The sequence below is a fragment of the Artibeus jamaicensis genome, unplaced genomic scaffold (genome assembly GCF_021234435.1).
Source record: "Artibeus jamaicensis isolate MK-2021 breed Jamaican fruit bat unplaced genomic scaffold, CSHL_Jam_final contig_2170, whole genome shotgun sequence".
Classification (NCBI taxonomy): domain Eukaryota; kingdom Metazoa; phylum Chordata; class Mammalia; order Chiroptera; family Phyllostomidae; genus Artibeus; species Artibeus jamaicensis.
Window position 1 is genome coordinate 4,074,417 of NW_026521445.1, and position 24,153 is coordinate 4,098,569.

The window sequence follows — 24,153 nt, forward strand, 5'->3', positions numbered from 1 at the left end:
TGGCAGCCTGTGGTGGACACACTGGATTCTCCAGGCTCCTTTTCTGAACTATGACCTACAGCAGGGGTGGGTACTGCTGGCCTGGAGGGCCAAGGAGCTCTCCAGCTCAGGATGCAGGCTAAGCCAGTCAGAACCAGCCTGATGGCAGGAGATCAGGAAGGGAGAGAGCAGGCTGCAGCTGGCACATCGAATAACAAGCTCTTTTGTCTCCAATACAAAGGATTCTAAAGATGGAGGCACAGGTAAATACACACTCCCTCCTCGCACAACCAAAAGGAGGACAACAACAAATTTAAAAGCAAAAACCAACCAGAACTGCCAGAATTTCAAACTGTATGGAAGTCTGACAACTAAAGAGTTAAAGAAGAAACATTCATTCAGACCAGTAGGTGGGATGGAGAAGGGCAGCTGCGGGGAGAGGATGCACAGCAAGGTGTCAGCTGGAGAACCAGGTGGGGGAGGCAGCAGCTGGTGGACTGGGTATCCCACATTCACATTCAGATAATGCAGGAGGAACAACTGGGGAACGAGACAGACTGCACAACCCAGGGTTCCAGCAAAGGGAAATAAAGCTTCAAAACTTCTGGCTGTAAAAACATGTGGGGGTTGCAGCAGTCGGAGAAACTCCCAACTCCACAGGAGAGTTCGTTGGAGAGACCCACAGTGTTGTAGAACATACACAAAACCACCCACTCAGGAATCAGCACCAGAAAGGCCCAATTTGCTTGTGTGAGGCAAAGGAAAAGACTGAAAGTAGGCCCAGAGCTGAGTAAGTAAAATTGTTCCCTCTCTGACCCCTCCCCCACATACAGCACCACAGCCCAGCAACATGGGTTGCCCCACCCTGGTGAATACCTAAGACTCTGCCCCTTACTATGTAACAGGCTGCCAAGACAAAAAAATATGGCTCAAATGAAAGAACAGATCAAAGCTCCAAAAATAGAACTAAGCAATAAAGAGATAGTCAACCTATCAGATGCAGAGTTCAAAATACTAGTATTCAGGATGCTCACAGAAATGATTGAGTGTGGTCACAAAATGGAAGAAGAAGTGAAGGCTATGCAAAGTGAAATAAAGAAAAATATACAGTTTTTCTTGCAGGCAAATATACAGTTCAACAGTGAACAAGAGGGATCTGGCACTCAAATGGATTTGGAGCAGAAGGAAAAAATAAATGTTCAACGAGAACAGAATGAAGAAACAAGAATTCAAAAAATAAATAATAAAGAGGCTTAGGAACTTCCAGGACAACTTTAAATGTTCGAGCATCCAAATCATAGGGGTGCCAGAAGGAGAAGAGGAAGAGCAAGAAATTGAAAACTTATTTGAAAAAATAATGAAAGAGAACTTCCCTAATCTGGCAAAGGAAATAGAATTCTAGGAAGTCCAGGAAGCTCAGAGTCCCAAGGAAATTGGACCCAAGGAAGCACACACCAAGGCACATCATAATTACATCACTCAAGATGAAAGATAAGGAGAGAATCTTAAAAGCAGCAGGAGAAAAAAGAGGCAGTTACCTACAAAGGAGTTCCCATAAAACTTTCAGCTGGTTTCTCAAAAGAAACCTTGCAGGCAAGAAGGGGCTGGAAAGATGCATTCGAAGTCATGAAAGACAAGAACCTGCATCCAAGATGACTCTATCCAGCAAAGCTATTATTTAGAATAGGAGGGCAAATAAGGTGCTTCCCAGATAAGGTAAAGTTAAAGGAGGTCATCATCACCAAACCCATATTATATGAAATGTTAAGGGGAAATATCTAAGAAAAAGAAGATGATCAAAAACATGAACAGTAAAATAACAAACTCACAACTATCAACTGAACCTAAAAAAGACAAAACCAAAAACAAAGTAAGCAAACAACTAGAACAGGAACAGAATTACAGAAATGGAGATCACATGGAGGGTTATCAGTGGGGAGGGGGTGGGGGAGGGGGAGAATGGGGGAAAATGTACAGGGAATAAGAAGCATAAATGGTAGGTACAAAATAGACAGGGGGAGGTTACGAATAGTATAGGAAATGTAGAAGCCAAAGGAATAAAGGGGAAAACAAAAAAAATGGGACAACTGTAATAGTGTAATCAATAAAATATATTTAAAAACACACAAAAGATTCTAAGAGGAAATCAGTTCTTCCTACTGCTTACTTGATGCCACTAAAACAACTCTTGGTCACTCTCTCTCTGAGTAAGGCAGCATATAGTTGGTGTCGGGACAGAACCTGGACGTTCATTCAACCAGCTTCTCTGACCAGGGCATTCTGGCCTTCACTGTCTAGACCCAGGGGCCCCCATTTCCAGCTATGTTAGTAGAAAGAGAATCTGAGCTTGAGCCAGAAAATCATAAGATGTTAAGAGGTAGAAGTAACCCAGGGGAAATCCAACACGTTCTGATAAAGTAAACTGAGGCCAGAGAGATTTCAGAAGTGGCTCCCAAATGCCAATCCTGATATGGCAGTCTTCTGAAAAATGAAGAAAATAAGGACAAAGTAGTGAGTTTGAAAACTAAATTTATTTAATTGAAAAGATGTGCCCTGTATTATGATATTATGGTCTTTCCTCATTTTTAATGTTAAAATTTCTTTTCTTTTATAAAAATGATGTTGACAGTAGATGCCAGATGCTTTTTAATGCTCTTGAAAACAAAATGACTGTATTTGAAATGCCTGCGTTTCCTGGAGATACCCCAGGAAAGTTAGGTTACTCACCAGTGGCCCCAAACATCAAGACGGGGCAGGGCTGAATTTGAGTTTCTATTAGTCAGTGTGTCTTCTAAGTCATAGAGACATCTGTGTATGACTTTGGGTAAATTATTTTACATCCTGAGCTTCAGACTTTGTATAAAGAATCTGCCTTGTGTCACAAAGTAACCATTCACCTAAAATGAGATTTAGAGGAAGAGAGAACTTTGAGAAGTGAAATTTTTACACTGAACAGGGTTTTCATGCGACCCTTATATGTCAGTTACGTGATTCCTGAGGCTCCAGCTTTGTGAATGCTTTGAAGTCTGTATTAGCTTCCTAGCGCTGCAGGAACAAAGTACCACAAACCAGTGGCTTAAAATAACCGAAGTTATTCTTTCCCAGTTCTGGAAGCTGTAAGTCTGAGATTGAGGTGTCGGGAGGGCCACGTGCTCACCGAAGCCTCTAGGAGAGGATCTGTCCTTGCCTCTGCCAGTGGATGGTGGTCCCAGCTGTCCTTGGCTTCTGACAGCATAACTCCTATTCCTGCTTTTGTCTTCCCGTGGCTGTCTTCCAGTGATCTCTGCCTCCTCATGTGGCCTTCTCTTTATAATGAACCCAGGAGCCTACCCTGCTCCAGTATGACACTATCTTAACATGATATCATCTCCAAAGACCCTATTTCCAGACAAAGTCACATTTTGAAGCACTGAGGATTAGGACTTCAATGTATCTTGTTTGAGGGGAACACAATTCAACCCCTAACAAAGACCATCTAGGTTAAATGTTAAGTCGCATTTTAAGTAGCATCAGCTGCCCAAGGAAAGCAAATGCCACTCTTCCCACCCTTCCAAGAAACACTGAAGGAGAAACAAGGAAGTAGGGCGAGTGCTCTGGAGGAAAACTGAAGCAGCTGGTTAATCAACAAACGGATCCTTGACTCCTGAGGGGAGGAGCACACAGAGCGGATGACCAAAGTTTGAAAGCAAATTCCAGCTGCAGCCCACTCTTAGCTGAAGTGTGGCTCCCCCAGAGCAAGCTGCATTGTCTGGGAAAGGTAAAGACACCATGGCTTCCTCGGTGACCAGGCTTAGGCCTGTAGTAGTATTTATTCATGGAGGGTCTGAGCTGGGTTCTGCTCGGCTCAAAGTGGCACAGCAGTGGCAGGAGTGCTGCTATGCAGCCTGGCTGTTCCCAGCCCTGGGGCCAGTGGAATCAACACCAGGTACTCCTCTTTCCTAGCTACAGGCTGCCACTGCTTTCCCAGAGGCCTCTTCTATCTTTATCCTGATTCAAGGTCAAAGACAGCTGTGTCCAGTTCTCCCAAGGACTGGGCCAAAGAAGGACATGGTCATAGCAGCAATTCTGCTCAGGTTTGGGAAGAATCCATGAAGTTAGCGGACTCTGAACCATGTTACTTAAGACAGGGTTATAATATGGCTTTTGCTGACCCTTGACATTTTTGCCTTTGTGGGCCCTTTCCTCCACAAAAATGTATTTTAAATTGTATTTTATGTAATTGGTATAAAGATGAGTATAATCCAGGCCAGATCCATAGTATATATCCATTACTGCCTAGGGCCTGATGTTATTGCTTATCAGCAAAAATCCTTCTTTGCTTGGAGTCCCAGAAAACATTTTTATGGTTTTTAACAAAGTTAAAATTGAAATATTTTGTTGGTCCCTAAAATATTATGGACCGCCAGCACTGTGCGTGCTGTGCCTGTGGAGAAGTCAGCTATGCTGTGTTTAGTCATGTGGGTGTGGGGTACGGTGAGGGGTGTGTGTGTGTGTGTGTGTGTGTGTGTGTTAGAGCTCAGAGAAGATTTCAGATGAACCCAGTCTGGATTCAGGGGAATGACCAAGATGATCTTGGAGACCCATATATGCTGAAGAAATAAGGTTTAAGGTATCAACCCTTTTCCCTTTATAGTGCGATGCTCCCTTTCCTCCCATGGACCCAGACATATATCAGCATGGAAAGTGCATCCACCTTGTCAATGGCTTCCTGATGCCCAGCTTCAGTATCTGGGCAGCTTGCCCCACTTCAAGACAAAAATGAGGAGGAGCATATACAGGTAGGGTAGTGAGAGGGGGGAAGGCCAGAAGGAATTACCTGGACCACTGATCCAAATAGGGGCCCAGGGCCGGACATTATTGCTTGTCAACAAAAATCCTTCTTTGCTAGCGGACCCAAAACACATTTTCCTGTGGCACCAGAACTATTCACGGTTTTGAGTACAAAATATTTCATCTAACCTAGGTAGAACTTGCCTACCTTCTCCTCCAACAAGAAAAGTTGTGCCACTATTACTGAGTCTGGGGAAGTTGAGTCATTAGACTTACTTGTGGGTTAGTAAACTTTTTCTGCAAAGGGCCATGCAGTACATATTTTAGTCTGGCCAGTCTGTGTTGCAGCTTTTCAAGTCTGCTGTTACAGCACAAAAGCAGGATAATAGGAAAACAAATGGGCACAGCTGTGGTACAATGAAACGTTATTCACAAAACAGACAGAGGGCTGGGTTTGGTCTACGGGCTGTCGTTTGCTGAACCCCAAACTAACCTATCATTCACTTGCTGACCAAATCCTGTTTCTTCTTATGTGACATGCACTGTGTTAAGGACATTATTGGACCTTGTTTTCTTCTATATCCTCCATGAGGGCCTAACACAGTGCTAAGCTGGGCATACTTTGTTTTCTTATGACACTTATCACCTGCATTTTGGGGGGTCTTGAAATCAGTGGGAGGAGGACATTAATGAAATTCACTCAAATCCACCCACTGTATTTGGTGTTCAGTCACCTTTTCCTTTCAGGACTCTGCTTTCCTCATGGAGTGACCTTCAGCTCTTGCCCGCAAGGCCCATCCTACAGAGCTTGGCTGGCTGTTAACCATGGCTACGTCAACCACTGCTCAGTCAACAAATATTTACTGAGCACCTACCAATACACTCTAGACAATGCTGGTAAATGTAAAACTTCCAAAAATAAACATGCAATCTCTAAGTGTTTATAAACTGTGGTAAACAATGGAGACCCTGCCCCCAAATTAAAATCTCTAACGACCATACCTCCCACTACTCTAATCCCTGTGAAGTCCTTTCCCATACTGACACTGGGGTTGATTGTGTGACTTCCTTAGCCATGGAGACATTAACAAACATGAAACAAGTAGATAAGGGCTTGCGCACTGGGGCTCTCATTCTTGAAATGTCCCGTTTTGGAACCCAGCTGCCATGCTGCAAGGATAACCTGCTGGAGAGGAGGTCCTGTGGAGATGCCCTGGTGAGCCGGATACTGCACGGGGTGAGGGGCCAGCAGTTCTCATCTCCTCAGATGAGCTATCGGACACATGAATGAAGCCCTCTCGGATCCTCCCATCACACCTGAGCCTACAGATAACCACAGCTGCACGAGATGCCTCAAGCCAACCAGCTGAAGACCTACCCAATGGATTCTAGTCCATACTGTAGAGTTGTGAGTAAATAGGGTCATTTTAAGTCATTCAGGTCTGGAGTGGTTTGTAATGCAACAATAGATAATTGATAGACACATTAGTTAGGAACACACACACACACACACACACACACATCCAAACAAGAAACCACCCAAGGCCATACCTGGGGGATCAAAGACCCTTACTAGCCATACAAATCAAAAGATGATGGTGGGCCAGGCTGGAGCGATACCTTCAAGGAAGTGCACTGGGCTTGAAGGACAGCTAGGACTTGAGTATATATGGGGAAGAGGGACCTAACGAAAGAAAAAGCCAGAGCAAAGGCTCATCTCTCTCTGGACTATATGCTTCTAAAATGAGATTCTGAAGGCAAAACACTTCCCTGAGGACTGACTCTAATGATGGACTTTCAGGAAAGTGACACAAGGAAACCCTTCAGCATTTGGCTGAGAAGCCCTCTCACTGCTCTCAGAGCATAAATGTAGTTGGCAACCTGCTCCATTTACTATAGAGCCGGCCCTGCTGCAAATGACCATTTTAGAAAACTCCTACGGCTAAATCCTGAGACCCTATTTAATAAGGGGTTCTCTCTTAGATGGAATAACCAGGAATAGCTAGGTCTATACTTCTATTTTATAAAATGGCCAAATTATTCTCTCTGGTCCATCTTGCTTACGAACAGTTCTGGTTTTGTTGTTTACCTGTGCACTGCCTGATCTCTAAGGCTAACTGCTTTTCTATCATTTGACTTTTTGCCTCCCTTATGGCAACAGCATCGACTGAGATCGGAGCTGGACAATCACCACACGATCCTGTAGCTGGCTGTTCACTTCTCTGAGATTCCCACTACAGCACAAGGTCCTCGGGAGGCAGAGCTTTTCTCTGCTCTACGCTGTCTCCCCAGTGCTCACATATGGCCAGACACAGGTTAAATGTTCGGTGAATGTGTATCGAGTTAATGAGAAATCCAGAAAAATGGAACACCACAAAACGCGGCAAATTAGTAAAAGGTGTACTAGGCAACTCTACTCCAGCTTCTGTGCTAACCACTTTATGAATCTTTTGCTTTTTATGTTTAGCAAGCTTTATTTACATTTAGAGAAGTTAATTACCTGCAGAGCTGGAATCCAATTAGGTCCTTCTGTTCCCAAGTCCATGCTCACTTTCTAGCTCTCCTGGATAGTGAACACTGGGCCTCTGACAATGGGCCTCCTTTGAGAATCTTTGCTTGGACCTCAGGAAAGAACTTACTTGCCCCTGAACTTGCTGGGAAGGATCGAGTGTCTAGAAAAGGTCCTTAGAGTCTGCAGACTTTTTCATGTACATAAGGAGGGAGAACTTGGCACCCAGCTCATAATGGGAATAAGGAGTCCCTCCCAGGCCACTCTTCTCTTCTTCAGGACCAAGTCACTATTCTCTGGAAGGTCTGACAGGTAGGAGAGGGAGCCAGACCTGCCTGTTCATAGGGTGGGGTATTACCATTTGACCTGATTTCTCCCAAGTTTTGTGATTAAGATGAGGAGTTAGAGGTGGGGCAGGAACTTGGCATTGAGGCTGAGGTACATGAGGGAAACGGGCTCTTGAAGGGCAGGGTGGAGTGGGGTGACTCAGGGGGGCAGGACCCAGTGTGGGACAGCCTTGGCAGGCAGGGGCAGATCTGAGAAGACTGTCTAACTGCATACCAGCGCCTGATACTTTGCAGGTACAATTTGGCAGCTGCAGTGTGGTCAAGTAACCTGTGGCTTTGTACCTGATAGCCTAGGCTCAGATCTTAGCGTGGCTATTTACTATCTCGACTCTGGCAAAATAATTTGATTTTTCAGGGCTTGTTTCCCTTTTATAGTGGGGGACTAAAGAGCTAGGCTGGCGTGGCAAAGGAGAGCATGCTGATCAGTTCATCTCCCCGTCCTGCTGGCACTCGGCATCGGCTGATATTAGCCAGAGCCTTTCAGGTGAGCTGTGTCAGGCAGGGAGGGGCCCGTTATGACTTTCAAGCTAGATTTATCATCTTGTATTTATTAGTCATTTTTCTTGATTTAAAAAGAATTAAAATGAAAATTTTTTGGTGGGCCTCTAAAAGTATCTTGGCCCTGGAGTTGTGCCCAATGAAGCAGGTTCTGGTGTCAGGCCGTGAGCTCTTCCCATGGGCTCTGGTCTCTTCCTTCCTTCTGAATCTTCGAGTCCCGTTGCTGTCAGGATGGTTGTTCAGCAATGAACTTACAACCAAAGAGGCACTTTCCCCTCGAGGTGTTTATTGGGTCAGTGAGGGTGTGCATTATTCATGATTATCGGTGTTCCTGTGGAGGTCTCAGTCTATCTCCATTTCAGGATGTCGCTGTGTGAGGAAGGTAGTGTGAAAGCTGGAACTACACAGTTTATTGGTTCATCCAAAAAATATTTGAGTACCATATGCTAAGTCCTGTGACAGGAATGGGACATAATAGTTCGATGAACAAAAAAGACAGAGGAGTCCCTGTCCCCTCATGTAGCTTACCTTCTGGTGGAGGGAAATAGACAAGAAACCAAAAAATTAAGTCAGCTGGTAAGTACTAAGCAAAGTGAGGTAGGAATGGAGTTTGCTATTTCATATAACATGGTCCGGAAACATGTCTTTGAGAAGGTGAGATTGGAGCAGAGCCCCAGAGGAAGTGAGAGAGAACCCTGTGGCCATCTGGGGGGAGAGTATTCTGGGCAGGAGGGAAGCAAGTACAGAGACCATGAGGCAGGAGCAGGAACCTGGAGGGGCAGAGTGGCAGGGGATGAGGTCAGATAGGTGGCACAGGGCTAGATCATGCAGGGCTTCATTTTGAGGATTTTAACTTGTAGTCTGAGTGTGATGAGAAGCCACTAGAAGAATTTAAGAGGAGTGGCATGATCTGACTCAGCTCTAAGATCACTTGGCTGCTTGCATGGAATACACAGGAGGCAAGAAGCAGGGAGAGCCCAGGTGGGAAGCTAATGAGATGATAGTGTGTTCCAGGGGAGAGTTTATAAAGGTTTGGACCACAGGGTTGGCAGTGGTGGTGCTAAGTGGTCAAATTGTGGATATGGAGGTGGAGCCAACAAGATTACTGGTACATTAGATGTCCAAGTAAACAGAGAGAGAGGAGTTACAGAAAACCCCAAGTTTTGGACTAGACAACTGGAAGCACGGAATTGGCACATACTGAAATGGGGAAGGGAACAGGTTTAGTGAGGACTGCAATAGGTTTTATTTATTTTTTTTTGAGAGAGAAGGGAAGAGGGAAAGGGAGAGTGAGAGAAACATCCATTGGTTGCCTTCTGCATACACCCTAAAAGGGGTCCAAGCCTGTAACCCAGGCATGTGCCCTGACCAGCAATCAAACCAGAGACCTTTTGCTTTGCGGGACGATCCCTGATCAACTGAGCCACACTGGTCAGGGCCAAGAGTTTGGTTTCAAACCAGTTAATTCTGAGACACTTAGAGATGTTCCAAATCAGAGCACTGGCCAGGGCTTTGCAGCCCAGCATTAGTTACACTGACTCTGCTACCAGTGAAGGGTGCAGAAGTGAGCCAAGGGAGCCCCTCGGCTGACGGCATCGCCCAGAGGGGGATACAGTTTTGAGGCATCAACAGACAGTACTCCTGGAAGTTGAGGGAAAGTGTGTCTTAGACCTGAAGGGGAGATCTGGATGGCACATCATAGTATCCACTACGGACCACCTCTTGTGCCATTCAAATCCACTCCCTCTGGGAACAGCTTCTCCGGGATTCTGGTTGGTCTGTTTGCTTGAGAAACTTACAAAAGGTTAGTGGTATGAACTAGCCACTTCTACTTGTCCCCACTACTGAAGCTAGTCTTGAGGCCACAACCAATACTCATAACCTTCCTCCTATTTTATCCATCCCAGAGTCCCCTCATCCTTGGCTGGCACCTCCGCTGTTCCAAGTGGCTTACCTGCTTGTATGACCCAGATCTTCATCTCTAAGGGATCTGAGCAAGGGGTCACCATGCCCTTCTCAGATCAAGATTGCTGCATTTCTTCATTTACCTTTTTAATTGGAAGGGGGAGTATCAGAAGATGCCCCAGTGGATCACATGAGCACCAATAGTTCTCTGCTGTCCCCCCAGGGTAACACAAGCAGGGTAACACAAGACACATCATGATGATCAGGGTCAATCACCTTGGCCAGTGTGGTGATCCTTTGCTTGTCTGCCTGTCTCTTGGCATTAGGATTCTGAGGTGACCAGGCAGCAGCCATGGCTTTAAGCTTACTGGAAATCCTGCTCTACCTCATCCTGGTAGACGCTTTCTCTCTTTGGGAGCTGGAGTTTCTAGACCTACGAAGCCTGAAGTTGTACGGACTAGAAGCAAAAATTTCTCAAGGATATCACTGGAGTGATGGTGAGTGGGTCCACTTCTTTATTCCTGGACCTGTGTATTCTGCTTATTGGAGACACAGTACCATGTAATGGGTGTTGATTAGGATGAGATCACATCCTAGAGAATACTCCTCCAATTTTGCAGGATATCAACTCCATGTTGGTGCTTCAACAGCATCTTTCAGCAGCCACTTCACCACTCTATCATGCTAGCAGATTCTGGGAATGAGACAGGACTAGGGGATACCACAGTCATGTGAACACTCCATACTTCCTTTGCTGGAAAGTGAGGCCCATGGTCCAAGGCAAGGTTACACTTGATCCCATGTCAGTGGATCTAATGCTCAGTAAGCCTGTCAGTTGTGGTGTTGGACAAGGCTCTGCAAGCAGGAAAGCTAAATCCAAATCTGGATTATCCACCAGGAGTATGTTTTAAAATAAAATCTTTATTTAATAATTATAAGTGTATGTACAGTTGTAAAATTAAAAGAGATCTCATGTGCTTTATATTTTTTACATTTTCTTCACCTGAGGACATTTTTCATTGCTTTTGGATAAAAGAGAGGGAGAGAGGGAGAGAGGAAGGGAGAGAAACATCAATGGGTTGCCTCTAGCACGTGTCTGGACCAGAGATCGTATGTGCCAGGACTGGGGATGGAACCCACAATCTTTTGGTTATAGGACCACACTCCAACCAAGCCATACCAGCTAGGGGCCCAAGTACTCTTACACAGAGCAATAGTGCAATGTCACAGTCAGGGTATGTATATGGGTACAATTCAGACTGCCCCAATGTCACTTGTAGTCATTTGTGTGAGTTATCACCAACAGTCAAGACAGCATCGTTCCCTCCCCATGGACCCCTGTGTTGGCTTTTTATGGCCACACTCGCCTCTCCCTGCCTTTGCCCATTCCTAACCCACAACAACCATGGATCTGTTCTCCATTCTTGAAGTTTTTCATTTCAAGTATGTTTCATAAATGGAACCATGCAGCACATAACCTTTGGAATTGGCTTTTTTCACTCAGTATAATTCCCTGAAGATTCATCCAAGTTGTGTTCATCAACAGTTCATCCTTTTTATTGCTGAGTATTCCATGGTATGAATGTACCAGTTTGTTAAACTATTCAACAACTAAAGTATATCTGCTTCCAGCTTTTTGGTGGTAGTGAATAAAGCTTCTATAAACATCTGGGCACAAGTTTCTATGTGAACATAAGTCTTAATTTCTCTGGGACAAATGCCCGAGAGTACAACTGCTGGGTCATATGGAAATTTTATGTTCAGTTTTGTAAAAAACTGCCAAACTCTTTTCTAGTGCAGCTGTATCAATTTACATTCCCATCAGCAATGTGTGAGTAATCCAGTTTTTCTACATCCTCATCAGCATTGGATGTTCTCACTATTTTTCATTTTAAGTATGTAGTGATATCTCATTATGGCTTTAGCTTGTATTTCTCTAAGGAGTAATGACATTAAACACCCTTCCATGTACTTATTTGCCACCTGTATATCATCTTCAGTGAAATGTCTGCTTATATCTTTTACCCATTTTCTAATTATATTTTTTTCCTATTGAGTATTAAGAGTTCTTTATATATTTTAGATACTAGTCCTTTGTCAGATATGTACCTTTCAAGCATTTTCTCCCAATTGTAGTTTGTCTTTTTATCTTCCTCACAGGGTCTTCCACAGAATGAAAAATTTTCACTTTGATAAGGTCCAATTTATCAATTTCTCCTTATATGGTTCATGCTTTTGATGTGAAGTCAAAGAACTCTTTGCCTAGCCCTAGATTCTGAAGATTTTTCTCCAGTTTTGTTTTCTAAAAGTTTTATACCTTTATATTTCACATGCAAGTCCGTTATCCATATTGAATTAATAAAATGTTTTTTAATCCTAGTCAAGACAAGCCATTTCCTCTTCCAGGGTTGAAGTGGCCCAGGGTAATCAACTTGCCACAGGGAGCCAGCTTGTGTCCTTGAAGAGTGGTGGGCACTACATGGGGCTGAGCAGAGCTTCTGTTCCTGCCAGGCTGGTTGTCTGTGGCAGCAGTAGCTGGACTAGCCTCTGTGATTGAGAGTTTGTACTAAAGTGGCCAATGACAGAAGCTATCTGACATCAACTGGCTGACTTACTCTGTCTACTTGGGTGTTTACTGGCACCTGCTTTCTGGTGGTCATTGATGTGTGGTAGAAAAGATCTTCACACCCACTTCCATAGGTCTAGTAACATGCCTCTCTCCTGGGCCTCCTTGTCCCTTATCTTCTAATCTTTCTCCTTCCCAGACCCTTGGCCAATTCACCACAACCTGTGAGTCCTATATTCCTTACCTTAGGTTATTTCTCTTGTCTCACAAGAGAATGATAGATGCATGAAAGCTCTGTCTACTGTGAAGATTTCACCTTGCCCGTTTTTTCCAGCCACCCCTGGATGGGCTATAATGCAGCACCAGTCCATTTGTGGCTTTACCTACCCATGAACCACTCCCGGCTCTGTCCTCCTCTATTAGCTGATCATAAGGCCCCTGTGGCTACAACTGTGAGCTGAGAGAGAGGCAGTGTAGATAACTTCAGTGCCTGGAAGCTATAGAGCCTTTGCAACTTAGCCTCAAAGTCAACACACAGCACTACTGTATTCAATTGGTAGTAGCAGTCACAAGCCTTCCTACATTAAAAAGAAGAGAATGAGACCCTACCCCCTGATGTGGAATGGCAAGGTCACATTGCCGAAGAGTATGTGGGAGCTACTGAGTCATCTTTGGAAAATACAACCTGCCACAACAAGGTTTCTCTAGTCTGGCTGGTGGAAACTGGAATGATTCCCAGCCCTGCATGAGCTCTAGGAATTTTTCAGCTTACAGCTCCCCAGTAACTTCTCCTTCTTCAGCAGTTGTTCTTTGGCTTGACCTTGTGAAGTGTCACCCTCTGCACACAGACTATTCAGCCAAAGACTGAACTCCTTATACGAAGCTCTTCCTCCATGTAGCTCCCTTCCTTTTGGCATTTACCTAGTGAATTCTAGCCACCTCAGCTTCCCCAGACTGTAATCTCTGTTTCTTCAACTCAGCAAGACCACTGGGCTCCACCAGGGATTTTCCTAACCAGTCCGTAAAACTGCAGTGGTGCCATACTGGGGGCTGAGCTATCTGAAAATCGCTTCTAAAACTGAGGACTCACCTCATTTGCTTCCCTTCCCTTAGGGATCACAGTCCTGTACTGCTTCTCGTCCAATGTCTGGAAATAGTTGTTTAATATCTTCGATCCAGTTTTTCCATCGTTTATGGTGAGATTAAGTCCTGTTTTTCATGGGTGGAAGCATAACCTGAATATATTTTGAAGATAAAGCCAACAGGATTTGGTTATGAGTTGGGGGTAGGTTGTGAGTAAAAAAGAGATGTCGAGGATGACTTCGAGTTTTTGGCCTGGAACTAGAAGGATGGCCTTACCTGTGGTTAGGTCAGAACTGGGGGACAGGGGTAGAAGGGAGATAAGATTGGGGGTTTAGTTTTAAAAATGTTAAACTTGAGATGCCTGTTAGACCTCTGAGCAAGGATATCAACTTTTCGGTTAAATATACAAATCAGGTGTTCAAGCTGGAGGTCAGGCTAGAAATATACAATTGAGAATAGTCCCTGTACAGATGGTAATTGATGCCAGAAGTCTGAATGAGACCACGGAAGCTTTCGATAGAAAAGAGAAGTCCAAGCACTGAGCCCTGGGGCACTCTAACAGTAAATATTTGGGGAGATGAAGAGGAACCCTTGAGCTCCTATCTTAGTGCCAACTCTCCCTTTCTCCCATGTCCACAATTCTTTCACTCCCATGGCTGTGCCCCATCCTGTCTGTTCAATCAGCCTGCTCCTGCCCCTTTTCTGGCACGGACTTCTGCTGACCTGTTTTGTCCTGTGGCCATCCAAGTCCAGCCCCGACAGATCAGTTCCAGGACTGCTCTCAGGCCTTGGAAACTGTTCTAGCCAATCCATGTCCTCAGAGTCCTGTGGAGTCATTTGAAATCCATCTGGCACCCTCAGGACTACTCTTCTGCCAAAGTATAGGGTGGGAATAAGGCCATGGCCCATGACTTTCAGAGCGAGTAGTGCCTGGGCCACAGCCCTCTGTCATCTGTGGTGGTACCTCCCATTTTGAGTACTCACTCTGAACAGGAAAAGAGCAGATGTATCATTCTAGAACAAGCCAGTTTCTTTTCCCTAAGATTCAGTCCTACACAGTACTGCTGTGTGGGCAGCCTTGGTAGTGTCTTCCATGATACTGACCTCAAAACACTAAGTGTATATTTCCCTAATATGCCCAATTTCCCCATAGCAATTTACTAGTGACTGGATAGTAGTAATTAATATTAGCATCATACATCTAGTCACATGTGAAAAGGATTATATAAGGAAGTTTAACATAGTACTATTTATAAAAGTAAAAATATTAGAAATAACATGACCAACAATAGGAGATTGAGTAAATAAGTTATGGTACATCCATAATATGCACTTATTAAAATAATTTTGCAGATATGTGAGGTTGTTTATAATACATTTTAGCAAGGCAGGACAATGGCCAGTGTTTTAAAGCACTTTAAAATGAACAGACTTAAAGAGAATTCTATATCGTGAATTCTAACAACTAATGGCTAGGTGGAGAAGGATGAGCCTGCAAAGGAGACTGAGGAAGAGTGGTTAAAGACATAGAAATTACACAGGAAGCATGTTGAGTCACAGAAAACAGGGGAGATTTTTTTTTTTTTTTTTTTTTTTTTTTTAAGAAATAGGAGTCCTGGCTGGTGTAGCTCAGTGGATTGAGCACTGGCCTGAGAACCAGATGATTGTGGTTCGATTCCCAGTCAGGGCACATGCCTGGGTTGCAGGCCAGTTTCCAGTGGGGGACACATGAGAGGCAACCATACATTGATATTTCTCTCCCTCTCTCCTTTCCTTCCCCTCTAAAGATAAATGAATAAAATCTTAAAGAAAAGAAAAGAAAGAGGAAATGGCCATTTAACCATTCCACATGCAAATGCTGAAGAGGCCAGATGAAGACTGGGATATGACCACTGTGCTCACCACGGATATCACTGATGACCCTGGCAAGGGCTGCAGAGCTGCAAAGCTCGAGACGACTGGAGTAGGCTGAAGGGTAGATGGGAGGTGAGAGACTTAGACTGCGTAGGCAAAGAGAGACAGAGGATGTATGTTCAGGGACTTTCTGCCAGAGAGATGAACTTATCTAAATAACTGTAAGATGGATCCAGCAGAAACAGAAAGACTAGATATGTGAAAAGACTGGGTGAATTACAGATAAGGTTCATGAAAAGGGTGGGGCAGGATGGGACATAAAACACAAGTGATAGAATTGTTCTTGGTGAGTTAGTAAGAAAGAAAACTCTTCATTTGTGACAGAAAGCAAGAAGAAAGGATGACAAGTGGATAAGGAAGGTGTAATACATACATACAATGGAACATTACTTGGCCATAAAAAGAACGAAATCTTAACCTTTGCCACAGTATGGATGGACCTGTAGGGTATTATTCTAAAGGAAATAAATCAGTCAGAGAAGACAAATACCATATAATTTCACTTATATGCGGAAGACAGCCACATGTGTGAAATCTAAAGGGCAAAACAAACAAAACTGATACAAACTCATAGATCTGGAGAACAAACTGATGGTTGCCAGAGGGAAGGAGAATGGGGGACTGGGTGAAAAAGGTGAAGGTACTAAGAAGTTCAAATTGGTAGTTACAAAATAGTCCTGGGAATATAAAGTACAGTATAGGGAATATGGTTATAATATTGAAATAACTACGTATGGTGCCAGGGTACTGGGAATATCGAGAAGATCATTTTATAAAATATATGAATGTCTAACCACTATACTTTATACCTGGAACTAATACAATATTGATTGTAAACTGTAATTGAAAGATAAAACTTATTAAGGAGAAGAAAGGGTAAAGGTGTGAGTAGGTTTAAACATTTGGTAACATAAAGGAAGAACTCAAAGATGAGGACTTGGGTAGACAGTGAGGAGCATCAGAGGTCTCAGGAGAGCAGAGAAGGCTGGAAATGGGTGTGGGTGGGTAGGGGTGTGTGCTGACCAGAGAAATGTAAACTCTTCAAACCACCCCTTGGTTCCATGTGGGGCTGGTGATCCTGAATTACAATGGGAGCAATCTGCCTGATGCTGAAACTTCCTTTAGTAACATGTGGTTGTTTGGGCGCAGGAAATAAGCATAGATGGATTCATCTGGAGTTGGAGTTTAGCCACACAGGAGAGAGAAAAATCTTCCCCACTTGCAGGGCTGGGTGGGTGCGGATGAGCCAGCTGCCTGGCTCTTCTGTGAAAGCACAGCTAGAGGGAAATAGGAAGAAGGTGGTTCCTCTGTCCCCACCAAATGAGTTTCCCTACAGTTCACCTTCCAAACTTCCTGTCCCTGGGAGAGCTGGCCCTCTGCTAGCCTGACAGACTCCCGTGGAGAGCTCGGCCCCCCATAGGCTGTTTGCTGTTTCTGCAGGCTGGTCAGGAACAATCCCTTTCAGTCTTCAGAAAAGTCCTTTTATATGTTCTGCTTCTTGATTCACACTGTGCTTGTGGGTGCACGGGAGGGACAGGGCTTGAACCACGGAGGAAGGTCACTGTTAACGTGTAGTGAGGACAAAACAGCCTTCTCTAACTCTCCAACTCATACCATACTCCAGGGCCAACACTGCTTAAAAGAAGCAATGGGGTTTCACTTTCCATAGGCTCTTGGCTTCTGTACAAAGCAAAATAGAATAGAGACACATATAGTGTTCAGCTCTGGGTTTTTTACCCAAGGAGGGGAAACAGAGCTGCCAAGTTATAATTTGTGCACATGTGACATTCCTAACCCGGCCACTGGGCTAGAGTAGCCTTTGGGAAGGGAAGGGCTGGAGGAGGATGGAAGGAGTGATGGAATCAGGTTCCAGCTCAGGCATAGGTCTCAGCCTTGGCTTCTACCAGAGAACAGAAGAGACAGTGAACATAGAGGCGACGAACTGATGGCTCTGCTGATGTGTGAACAATGTACCCCATCAAGCTGGCCTGGGAAACAAGCTGGCCATGGGGAAAAAGCCAGCCCTCACTCCCACCCTAACATGTATACTCCAACTAGGGAAAGGCCAGCCCCATTTTTCCTGTGTGTATTTGCTCCCTCTGGAAAGAAAGAAACTAAACCTCTATCTTATACCACATTACAAAATTAACTCAAAATGAATTAGAGACTTAACATCTGAAACCATAAAACTTCTTGAAGAAAACATTGGGGGTGGTAAGTTGGATTTGACACCAAAAGCAAAGGCAAAAAGAAATAAATGGGACTATATAAAACTAAAAAGCTTCTGCACAGCAAAGAAAATCATCAAAAAAAATAAAAACCAATCTATGGAATGGGAGAAAATACTTACAAATCGTAGTATCTGATGAAGGATTAACATCCCAAATATTTATAAAGAACTCATGCAACTCAATAGTAAAATCACCCTAAGTAATTGAATTTAAAAATGGCAGAGAAACAACATTTCTCTAAAGAAGACATGACCAACGGGTACATGAAAAGGTGCTCCACACCACTAATCATCAGGGAGATGCAAATCAAAACCACAATGATGTATCACCCCATACCTGTTACTGGCAGAAATGCTAGCATCAAAAAGATAAGCAATAACAAGTGTCAGTGAGGGTGCAGAGAAAAGAGAGCCTTGTACACTGTTGGGAGGAATGCGAATTATATAGCCCCAATGGAAAACAATATGAGATTCCCCCAAAACTTAAAAATACAACTACCATATGACTCAGCAGTCTCACTTATGGGCATGTATCTAACAGAAATGAAAACAGGATGTCAAAGAGGTAGCAGCATTCCCATATTCACTGAAGCATTATTCACGAGAGCTAAGATGTGGAAACCACCAAAGTGTCCATCAGAGGATGAATGGATAAGAAGATGTGGTACATACAGAATGGAATATTCTTCACCACGACAAAGAAGGAAATCCTGCCTTTTCCAACCATGTGAATGAATCTCAGGGGCATTAAGCTAAGTGAAATAAGCTAGACAGGGGAAGACAAATACTACATGGTATTACTTATATGTGGAATCTATAACAAACCGGAAATAGTCAAACTCAGAAACAGAGTAGAAAAGTGGTTTCTAGGGACTAATAGGAAGAGATTGGCGAAAAGGTACCAAATTTCAGCTGTACGATGAATAAGATCTGAGGATCTAATGTAAATTATGGTGATTATAGTTGATAATACTATATTGTGTAGTTGGAATCTGTTAAGAGATTAGAACTGAAAGGTTTTCACACACACACACAAAAGACAAATATGTGAGGTGATACAAGTATTAATTAACTAGATGGGGGAATCCTTACACAATGTCTATGTATATCAAACCACCAAGATGCGCCATCCCCTGGTTGGTGTGGCTCAGTGAATTGTGCGCTAGCCTGCGAATCAAAAGGTTGCAGGTTTGATCCCTGGCAAGGCACATGACTGGATTGCAGGCAAAGTGCCCAGTTGGACACATGTGAGGCAATCAACCACACACCAATGTTTCTCTCCCTCCGTTTCTCTCTTCCTTCTTCTTCTCTCTCTTAAAAATAAATAGAATCTTAAAAAAAAAAAATCACCATGACTTCCAGCCAAGATGGAGGCGTAGGTGGAAACAATGTACCTCCTTGAACAACCAAGTTTATGAACAACAAATATTTAAAAACCAGAATGCAAGCAAAACAGAGAGAAATTAAACTGTACCAAAGTCCAACAACAACAAACCACTCATCCAGACCTGGCAGAGTCGGCAGAGTCAGCAGGTCATGCAGGAAAAAGCAGCCAACCGGACCCAGGTGCTCAAGCAGCGGTTGGCAGATCCCAGGCGCAGGGTGGCAACGGGCAGACCCAGTGAAGGCTCAAGGCGGCTGGCTGACCACAGTCACACATTCACGTGCAGATAAACCAGGTAAAAAAACAAACAGCAAGACAGACCGCACAATGCAAGGCAGGAAATAAAGCCTAAAAGCACCAATTGGAAAAACTTTCAGGGGTCAAGGTGCCGGGAGAGGCTCCCAGGATCACAGAGAGTTTGCTGGAGAGACCCACAGAGTTCTGGAGGGTACACAAGCCCACACACCTGGGAACCAGCACCAGAAGGGCCCAATTTGCTTGCGGGAAGCAGCAGAAGGGACTGAAATCCGAGAGAGCAGAGAAAAAACACCATTGCCCCTCTCTGACCCCGCCCCCAAATACAAGGTTGGTCACAACCCAGCGACCTGGGTTACCCCACCCTGGTGAACACCTAAGGCTCTGTATTTCATATGTAACAAGTGCAAACAGACCAAAACAATATGGTTCAAGAAGAAGCACAGCTCAAAGCCCCAGAGCCAATACTTCTAAGCGACCAAGAGATAGCCAACCTATCAGATGCACAGTTCAAAACACTGGTGATCAGGATGCTCACAGAACTGGCTGATTTTAGTCACAAATTAGATGAAAAAATGAAGGCTACACTAAGTGAAATGAAGCAAAATGTACAGGGAAACAATAGTGATGGGAAGAAAACTGGGACTCAAATCAATGGAGTGGACCAGAAGGAAGAAAAAACAACCAAACAGAACACTATGAAGAAACAAGAATTCAAAAAAATGAAAAGAGATTTAGGAACCTCCAGGACATCTTTAAACATTCCAACATCCAAATTATAGGGGTACCAGAAGGGGACGAGGAACAGCAACAAGTGGAAAACTTATTTGAACAAATAATAAAGGAGAATTTCCTCAATCTGGCAAAGGCATAATCAATAAAACGTATTTAAAAAAATCACCATGATGTAAACTTTAAATATCTTACATTTTATGCCTTATTATACCTCAATAAAGTTAAAATTAAAGAAAAAGTATAAATTAAATTATAACATGCTCCTGAGAAGACATTCCTTTTTTTATCCACAAGAAAAAAGTTAAATTAGAAAACAATAACAAGTTATGACCTAAATAAAAAAGATTAGTGAGATTGTCCATGTAAGGTACTTAGCATAGTCCTCCATAATGATCCCTTTCCTACCCCAACCCCCAAAGAAGTCCAGCTGAGGGGATGTGATTCCAGATTAGGGAGGGCTCAAGACAGCTGGCCAGAACAGATATGACCCTGGCTTCATGCAAGGTCACCCAATTGAAAGTTAAGTCTGTGTGTACATAGGGCCTGTGGTGGCAGGAGTACAAGGACAGACCATCGTCTGGGAAGAGACCATTGTCTCGGCCGAAAGCTAATGCCTGCCTGCTCTCCCAAAAAAGACTCTAGGTGCACGCGAAGTCAAGTCAGGATAAGAGAAGGTCTGCATGCAAATGAAAGAATGTCAGGTGGGGATCGGCCGGTGACCTTGGCGTATTGGGATGATGCTCTAACCAACTGGGCTACCCCTACAGGGCCAAAACTGGCTCTTAATTTCACTTATTTGGCAAGAGCAATGAGGACCTGTCCTTTCTTGATTTCCATGGATTCAACTGCACAGTGACTTTTTAAAAATTTTGTTACCAAATTCAAGGGGAATATGGGGTTACTTATTGGGGTTACTTAATGTAACCCTCCTAAACAAGACCAAAATATTAAGTTTCCAAGTTAAAAAAAAAGAAAGAATGTCAGGGAGTGAAGGAGGACGAGGAGGAGCAAGATGGTGGGGTGCACAGGGCTGTTTGCTCCAGGTACATAAAAGAGCTAGTTCTGCCAGCATTTAGTATGGGATTATATCTCCCTTGTTGAGTTTAGTTGTTTAGGCCCCACATTAATCAAACTCTTAATTTTTCTGTTCCAGAGTCACTGCCCACCTAGTCAGTATGGAATTGATGTGGCCTAGATGGCATAGCACCTACAAACTGTCCCTTCTGACTCAATTCATGACATAACTAAATCTTGAAGCCATGGCCCATGGAGTCCTGAAGTGTGGACAGCATCGAATTTGCATCCGTGTGTGGTGAGAAAAATAGACAGTGTCATAAAAAGGGGGTCCTAGCACCAAATTGTGTATGTGTGTTTGTTCTTGTTAATAGATTAAGGAAGGTTTGAGTCTTATTGTAAACAGTTCTCAGCACAGTGCCTGGCACATAGTGGACATTAGACATGGTTTTTTAAAAAATATTTTACTGTTTATCGCCCTGGCTGGTGTAGCTCAGTAGATTGAGCACAGGTCTGCGAAACAGAGGATCGCGGTTCAATTCCCAGTCAGGGCACATGCCTGGGTTGCAAGCCAGTTCCCTGCAGGCCAGTTCCCAGCAGGGGACGCACTAGAGGCAACCATACATTGATGTTTCTCTCCCCCTCTCCTTCCCCTCTAAAGATAAATAAATAATAAAAATATTTTACTGTTTATCCCATTACAATGGTCCCAATATTTCCCCCTTTGCCCCCCTCCACCAATCCCTCCCATTCCCTCAGGCAATCCCCACATGGTTGTCCATGTCCATGGGTCACGTATATATGTTCTTTGGCTAATCTCTTCATCTTCCAACCAGTTCCCACCTCTCCCCTCCCCTTTTAGAGTTGTCAATCTGTTCTCTGTTTTTATGTCTCTGATTTTATTTTGCATATGTTTATTTTGTTCATTAGACTCCACATATAAGTGAGATGCTATGGTATTTGTCTTTTACCACCTGGCTTATGTCATAATACTCTCCAGGTCCATCCATGCTGTCTCAAAGGTAAGAGTCCCTTCTTTTTTTACTGCTGCATAGTACTCCACTGTGTAAATGTACCACATCTTTTTTTGCCCACTCATCTACTGATGGGCACTCAGGGCTATTGTAAATAATGCTGCTACGAACATAGGGGTGCATACGTTCTTTTCAAATGATGTTTCGAATTTTTAAACACTGTTTTTAGATACTTATTAAATGAATAGATGTTTGATAGACACTAAGTAAATGTTGGCTGCCTATACTTTTTAAAAATGGGGAGACTATAATTATGTGCTTTCCTCCACATATAAAGTAATATTCCTGATACACCATTAAAAGACCATGCACTTGGTAGTTGTGTGGTGTGACTTGGGCTCTAGTCCAGGTCCTGCCACTAATTAGCCATGTGACCTCAAGTAAAAGGCTAGTTTTCTCTGTCTCCCTGTTACCCCTTATTAATCTATAAAAAGAGGATAAATGAATGGAATACACGCTAACCTTCCTTCCAGGTCTGAACTTTTGAGATTAATCTCAGAGAAAAGCTCCTATGAACAAAGCCAATTCAACCACAGAAGGACCAAATCCAGGAACCTTGTTCCATCAGCACTGTGCTGGAGCCAAACTGCCCTACAGTAGTTTGAGTCAACACCCCTAAACACAGATCTGCGTAGCCCCCAATGTCTGTAATGGGCTTTGTAAGGTCTACAAATTTGCATCCTCGTCTCACCCTCTTATAGGCAACATTTTACGTGTATTTTGTGAATTTTTCTGATGTGTCCCTAGATTTCAAAGATTCTAAGTAATGTGGATAACACCCAAATGGTTAAGAAATCTTTGAAGCTCTTTAGAGAGCAAGTGAGTAAGTCCTGGTTATGACCATGGAAATCTAACAGAATTCAGAACAAAGGTCTGAGCATTCCTGTGCATGAGCTAGTTCTAACTACAGTTGAGTCCGAGACCCTCCTGAGAGAACAATGACAGAGAAAAACATCAGAGGCCTGACAGCAGGACAGCAGGACAGTGATCTCTGAGCTGGGTAGAATCCTACCCAGGTGGGGTTCCCACAGAGGTATGCGGAAGGAATGTTCCCCAGTGTAATGAAAATCTGTACCTGAAGTAGTGATATTGAAGACTGCCACAAGGAGATGAGTGGCAGGGATGGAAAAAAGGGTAGCCCTTCAATTATTTGGTTCGTAGCCAGGGTCAGATGCAAACAGGTAGAGGCTGGGCTAGCTGAAGGACACGGAGACTCCACTGGGCTCTCACGAACTGCTATGCTGTGGTGTTCTTATGATAATTCAGTGCAAACCACTCAGATTGGTTGGGTCCCAACTCCTTTATTTCATAGGGTATTTAAGGTAAGAAGAGAGAACTGGAATTCCCAAGAGATTATCCCAGGAAATTAACAGGTTTTACTTTTTACAAAAAGGGGGAGGTATATAAGAAGTTGAGGGATTCACCCCAAGTCCAGACTTCGATGGATCCAAGGATTATCAAATGTTTAAGGTCACCAGACCTACTGCCGAAGATCCCCAAGTGTCCCTAGGACAGTCTTCAGACCTATCTGCTCAGCAGCAACTAACTCAAAGTCTTGTTCCAAAGGCTCTCGGCACCAGGTAGGTTTAGTTGCCAGTGCCCTGGGTGCATGGGGGTCACAGGTTTGAGCTTTGTGGACATGCAACTGTTCCCACATCAGACTGAACCCTAGCCCAGCCAGGGGTTACACGTGTGCACCGCTGGGGATCCCCAGGGACTGGCTGGGGGAGTGCAGGTAGACCCCCACCTTGGGAAAGCGGCTCGAAGTACACCCCAGCTCAAACTGCACAATGCGACACCTCAGGTTTGGAGCAGAGTGCACCTGTCCTGCAGAGTGGGGTCATTTTGCAGTAATTTTAAGAGAGAGCGTTCACTCCAAAGAGCCTTTGAGGCGGAGGCACTAGCCTAGTACATTGGCCAACTGGACTGA

The 24,153-nt window shown here is 43.9% G+C and overlaps 1 protein-coding gene across 4 annotated transcripts in view; it reads right to left on the reverse strand.

Annotated features, from left to right (window-relative positions):
• Positions 1-24,153, reverse strand: part of DTL (denticleless E3 ubiquitin protein ligase homolog) — a 108,930-nt gene that overhangs the window by 19,360 nt on the left and 65,417 nt on the right. The window contains exons 16-17 of one of the 4 annotated variants that reach the window (XR_005081355.2): positions 13,665-13,809; positions 8,423-8,472 (exon numbers count right to left, since the gene is read on the reverse strand). The exons of 1 other annotated variant lie outside the window; for it this stretch is intronic. The gene's annotated coding sequence lies outside the window, so the exon portion shown is untranslated. Of the gene's footprint in view, positions 1-8,422; positions 8,473-10,925; positions 13,810-24,153 lie in introns of those variants that run through there. 2 more of the 4 variants (XR_008390276.1, XM_037136982.2) reach the window with 2 other exon arrangements.